Consider the following 6,547-nt stretch of genomic DNA (forward strand, 5'->3'; position numbering starts at 1 on the left):
GGTAATAAAACGATACATCAAATGTTGAACCTATTCCATGCTATTACCAATTATCAAAATATTATTAGTTCGTTTGGCTACAAAAGACCCAAATTGCGTAAATTGAAAGTGGTCAATGACTTGGTTACAAGTGAGATATTGTCCATGAAAGTCGATGGTATATCAATATATTATGAATTTGATGTAACACATATAAATTATTCGTTATTATAAGAAATAGCAATAATACAATTACGAACTGGCGCATTTTAAGTGAGAGTATACTGGAACAGGTGACTGAACTTGTCGAATATGCTTTCATGACTACTAGTAACGCTTGATTGGTAATTGCCGGCTTGGATACTACTTAAATGTACACCGGTACTTCTTAGAATACTAAAATGTACCCCGGGTACAGAAAATATACCAACACGTACCCGGACTATATTATTCAGACTGTACCCAAGTTTTATTCCCGCCCAAAATCCGATGTCGTAAAACGCGCAACGGAATACATCAAAAATTCTATTTGAACATAACCTGCCTCGACATGCTTTTTTGAGTAGGAGTTTCGATAATATCGGGCCATTTTAAGAATAAAGACATCAATATGAGCATATTAATTTGAAAAAAAAATCATAAAAAGCCGACAACGACCAATTTTGCGTAAGAATTACCGGGTGCGTTAAGAATACTTAAGAGTACCCGGGGAAAATTTAAGTACTACCGAGCCGACAATGACCAATCGAGCGTTAGTGGCTGCAAAGTAATTGCGTATAGTGAATCACTCTGCAATATATTTTTTTGCGTCGCGCAGCGCAACTGACAAAATGACAAAATATTGAGAAAAGGCAATCGCAAATCTTTGATTAAAGGCGTGCGTATCGATGTATGTTCAGTATTGTTACAGAATTAGTTGCTTTTCCAATGTTTCCTTCTTCGCTCCCATTTTCGCTCATTTGCCCTATCAGTAAATAACATTAACCCATTTATGCCTAGCATCTAGAAAAAAGGCCTTGGCAAACAGCGTAGACCCAGATTAGACGCCGCATGATGCGGCGTCTCATCAGGGTCTGCGCTGTTCGCTAAAAGGAATTTCTGTAAGAAATATTCTAAATATAGAAATAAATATATTAGACATCCCTAATTTTTGAAATAACTTGATCCAATTTAGAAGGATGGGAGAGTCCACTAGGCATTAATGGGTTAAACATGCTCGTAAACATACGCGAAGATGGTAACACACAAGGACTTCCATGCACGTTAAATTTTCGGATATTCGAGCACTGGATATTACGGCATACATGTATTCAAATCTTTCAAATTTCTTGCAAGCGCATAATCGGTGAATATTTAACTGAAATGTCCTGGTCCATTGTTTGTGCACTTATATTTCAATTTCATTTGGCTTGGATAAGTCATGGAAATAAACGAAACCAATGTGTGAAATACTCTGATCTCATACAGTGTATATAGATACTTCAGAATACCCGAGCGCTGCCTGGCAATTCCCGAGTGGTTCAATAACACTGCAGCTATTGGCACTGACAGTATAACAATAGTAGATAAAGTACATACACGAACGATCTCTCGCTGTAGCTCAGAACTAATAAGTACGGATAAGCGGTGATCTATCTAAGTTCATTTATTGAATTATCAGAAAAAGTTAACATCTAAAAACATTAAGGGGTACACTACAGCTTAAATTGCTCAAAGGAGCAAGGGATGGTCCCAATATTGATTTAGCACGTCTTAGTTCCATACAGCAAATTAATACACGCTTGTATTACCATTATACAAATATGCATTACGTGTGTATGAACGTGCTATGTGAAGAGATTGTTTAATGCATATGCGTTATGTGTGTATTGCCAGATTAGCCTGTGCAGTCCGCACAGGATAATCAGGGTCGACACTTTCCGCCTAAACAGGACTTTTGCTAAGAAAAGACAATCTTAAAAAAAATACGATAAAAGCGGAAAGTGTCCATGTATTAAGCCCTCTATTAACAGAGCTCGGTCTATTTATTTTAACCAAACGAGTCATTTCACAGTGTCGACATGTGTATTGCTGCAGTTTGTAGAAACCAAATACAATGAGACAGGTACTCCAACCTGCTGAGTGGCTCCTATTACTCGAATACTTTACTCTCGGAACGTTTCGTGTTTGGTTTATTTGCATGAAACTGGTTAAAATATGGCTAATATTTTAGTTTTCGTTCCTTACTAATAAATATACGTTGTTTTATTACACGGGGAAATAGTGTAATAGCAGTTCAACTTAACTCTTTGTTTACTTGTTGAACCCATAGGCGTCCAAAAAATCTTAGATATCTTGAAGCGTCAAATCTTTCCCAATTGCGAATTCTATGTGATATTCCAAACATAGAAGCTTGTGGTACGTATCTTCAGACATCTTGGGCTATGCATTCTTAAATTCAGGATTTCATGTTTGGTTTATTTGCATTAAAGGGATCTTTTCACGCTTTGGTAAATTGACAAAATTGAAAAAAGTTGTTTCAGATTCGCACATTTTCGTTTTAGTTATGATATTTGTGAGGAAACAGTAATACTGAACATTTTCCATGATCTAATATAGCCATTATATGCATCTTTTGGCGATTTTAAAACCTAAAAATTATAAAGCGTTGCAACGCGAAACGATTGAATAATTTGGAGAGTTCTGTTTTTGTCGTTAAATTTTGTGAAACTACGAAGATTGCTTATATAAGGTATAAAATACGTCAAGTATGTGTAATCGGCGGAATAGCTCAGTAGGCTAAAGCGTTTTCCAGTCTTCTTCCCAACGTACACAGCATTGTACACAAACATCTAAACGTGCTATATAGATCGGACAGGATGCGCGAGGTTTTCAGTAAACCGCCTTTAGTAGCATACCGTAGGGACAGAAACCTCTGTGATACCCTGGTACACAACAAGACAAACAAGGCTACCTTCATCACACACGTATGTGAGGCAAACTGCACGTGCTGTAACAAACTGACAACAAGTGACATTCAAGATACAGACGGCAAAATTACTTACAACACGTGCAAAAATGTTACTTGTCGCACGAGAAACGTGATATACGGTATAGGATGCAACAAGTGCGAGTGTGTTGTTTATGTTGGGGAGACGGAGAGGCAAATCCGAGAACGGATGAGTGAACACTTGCGAGACGTCCGCCTACATAAAGAAAAGCCCATCACTACCCACTTCGATTCGAGCCACTGCAATGACAATATGTACTTCTCGGTCCTGGAGACGCTAAATATCGCAGGACGCCAAGAACGTGTAATTAGAGAAGCGTTGTGGATAAAGAGACTAAAAACTATGAAACCGTTCGGGTGTAATGTAAAAGACAGTGTGTTCCAGTCGGCAACATTAATAGACAGCATATAAGGCTTATAATAAATAATAATATTTATGTTTATTTTATAAACATTATATATATTTTGTATATGTATATTATGAACATGTATATGTGTATGTGTATATGTATATATGTGTGTATGTGTATATGTATGTGTGTATATGTATGTATGTGTTTATGTACATATGTGTATATATGTATATGTGTTTTTATATATATATATATGTATGTGTATATGTATGTATGTGTATGTGTATATATGTATGTATATGTGGGTATATATGTATAATATCTATATAATAATATATACACAGCATACAATTCATAATATGTAGCGACTTCCGAGTATTGGCGCGTAACGTCACGTTCACGTCGGGTAACGTTACGTCATTTATTTATATTTTTGTATTGACTTCCGTTATGATCGACAGAAGAAAACGCTATGTAAAGTTGTCTTAATAATCGTTTACTGAAGAAGGCCTTTGGCCGAAATATTTAATAAAAGAGTAAATGTATGAAGTTTTAAAGCGTTTTACTTCAGGACTCTGGCAGGACTCCAGGGGTCACTGGTTCGAAACCTGCTCCGGGCAATGTTCTTTTCCTTTTTTTAATTTTATTCTTGATTTTTTACTGGAGCTTTTACGATCCAATGTTTACATTTATCAATATAAAGCATTTAATGAATAAGTTAAAAAATGCCAAAATCTGTGAAAAGGCCCCTTTACACAATTAAGAAGCGAAACTGTCCTTTGTAATATATTCTCAAGAAAAGAAGGTTATGTATGCTCTAGGTGTATGAATATTATTTTCAATAAACTTAATTGCAATACCTATATAATATATATATATAACGAGGCTATAATATAATATAATGAGCTGTTTTTTTGTAGAAACCCGTCACCATGAAGAATTTCATGTGTAAATACTGTGACTCTGAGTTTGATGTCCACAAAGACACTGTACAATACCTCATAGAACACCACGAACCTTCAACCATTAAGTACAGGGAGCTGGAACTGAATGAGAAAACGGGTCGTAACGGCTACAGAACAAAGGATGATGACCATATGTTAAAAATATATGTGACCATAAATCACAGTGGTATACACTGTATTTGATATTTATTATAATGATGCGGTATGAACTTAAAATGTTTACTAGTACCTTATTTATCATAACAAGTGTTTGTGTTGAATCATGATTTCGTATACAGTATACGCAAGTAATCCAAATGGCCATGTTCGTCGACATAATATTGTCCACCTCTCAGAACTATCTTTATAAGATTTTTTGAGTTTTAAGAAATCTTTTTGTTTATTATCAAATGTTTAATTGTATTTCATTGTTAATGTTCTTTTGAAGCTTGTCACACTGTTTTAAACTCCGACAAGTCATATTAGTATACCAGTCAGTCCTGTATGTCCGTGTTATAACCATTACAATTTGTAAGTGAAAAAAACAACAACACATAAAATGATTTAAAATTTAATGATAACAATTGTATTTCTAAGATGATAATTATCTAATATTGCTTTTATTTAACAAGTACGTTTAAAAATATAAATACAAGTCAAACGTATTGTGATGGAGATGGTAAGTCATCTAGAGGCTTTGTTTTGTATGTTTTACTTGTAACTTATACGTATGATGTATGTTATTTTTTCCATCGGGCGTTTCTTGTTAAGTCGTCTGGAAACCCAGCGATATAGATAAAACTAAAAGTTTTGGACTCGAAAACACGCTGATAAAAATAAAATAAAATAATTCGTAGAAGTAACAATTTAAATGTACAATATAAACCTCTTTAACATTATACGTTTTCACAGACATGCCATTCTAACACAAACAAAGATGTCTCTAACAACATACACGTAATTTTTCATCTCAGAATTTTAAAGTCGCAGTATACGTTATCTAGGAAAAATGACAAACCCTATAGTGTATGATATGTAACAATAATGTTAAACTGTCCATATTCGACGTTTGTTTTGTGAATAATGTAACACAGTTGTACCAGGGAGATTGCAGATTTTATGTTTTTGTTTACATGTTTTTACTGTTACAGTTCTAAATAAAGTTTTATCAGATTAATTGTGATGTGTTGTTGAATATCTTTAAGACCTTTGCGGATATGGGCTAAAATCTTGGATTCATCCCATGCATGAAATTGTCTCACGCCCCTTTGTCCGTGCGCAGGTTGACCTGGAGCTGATATCTGTCCTTTCTTTCGTTTTGCTTCTTGCGGGTTCTTTCTGTAGTGCAAAAGAAGTGGTCTCTGAAAATTTAAATATGCTTTTCTATATAACACGTATGGGCAGTTACATGATTGCGATACATAGTTAATATTTTAATATCACTAAATATGATTCCAACTATCATTAAATACATGTACTTATTCATTTTTATTGTTACATATCTTAGAACTAGGGATGGCAACGGTTATTCGGTTAACCGGTTATCCGTAACTTACGGAGGTTAACCGGTTACAAAATTGAGATTCGGTTACTCTTACAGAAAACACATTTTTGGTTAAACGTAATAAATGCTCAAATCTTTAGTTTTGTTTTACTTCATTTCACTGTATTGTCTAATCCGCTTATCTTATCGCAACTTATCGGAAATTACCATCACGCGATGCCCCCCCCCCCCCCCCCCCCCTTGAAACAAAAGCGATTAGAATTGTAAACATAACTTCTGCATTTATTCACCAATTGACTTCAATTTAATACTGAACATTTCTTATGGACAACACGGTCTATCTCGACCATCCATGTCCACATTCACCACCCCTGGGGCACAGGGCTATTGATAAAGGTAAAGGAAGCTTGGGTCCCGTCCTCTTTCAAATGTATCGAGAGGTCCACGGGTACTACTTCCCCGTACCCCCTAATTTGTTTTCGAACCCGTGTGTGTAATACAGCGGTGTCACTGCATCAGTCACCAACATCATCAGCCAGGATCCACCCATCAACAAGGGTTTCGACCCTTTAATCCTGGTACACTCTCCGGGTGGCGGGTCCGCAAATTATTTTAAGTACCCTAATTTTTTAAGTACCCAAATTATTTTCCTATCCATTTTTTTTCCTACCCAAATTTTTTCGCAGCCAAATTTTTTTCGTACCCACATTTTATTTCGTACCCATTGTTTTTGTACCCAAATATGTTCGTACCGATTTTTTTTTTATTTTCTCGTACC

General features: G+C 35.4%; 1 long non-coding RNA gene across 1 annotated transcript; it reads left to right on the plus strand.

Moving 5' to 3' along the window:
* Positions 1–3,768: 3,768 nt before the first annotated feature.
* LOC127870418 (uncharacterized) lies at positions 3,769–5,442 on the plus strand. Its single transcript, XR_008044812.1, has 2 exons — positions 3,769–3,920; positions 4,242–5,442. It is a non-coding gene; the product is annotated as an uncharacterized LOC127870418 (long non-coding RNA).
* The last annotated feature ends 1,105 nt before the right edge of the window (positions 5,443–6,547 follow it).

This window comes from Dreissena polymorpha, chromosome 1 (assembly GCF_020536995.1).
Source record: "Dreissena polymorpha isolate Duluth1 chromosome 1, UMN_Dpol_1.0, whole genome shotgun sequence".
Taxonomy (NCBI): Eukaryota; Metazoa; Mollusca; class Bivalvia; order Myida; family Dreissenidae; genus Dreissena; species Dreissena polymorpha.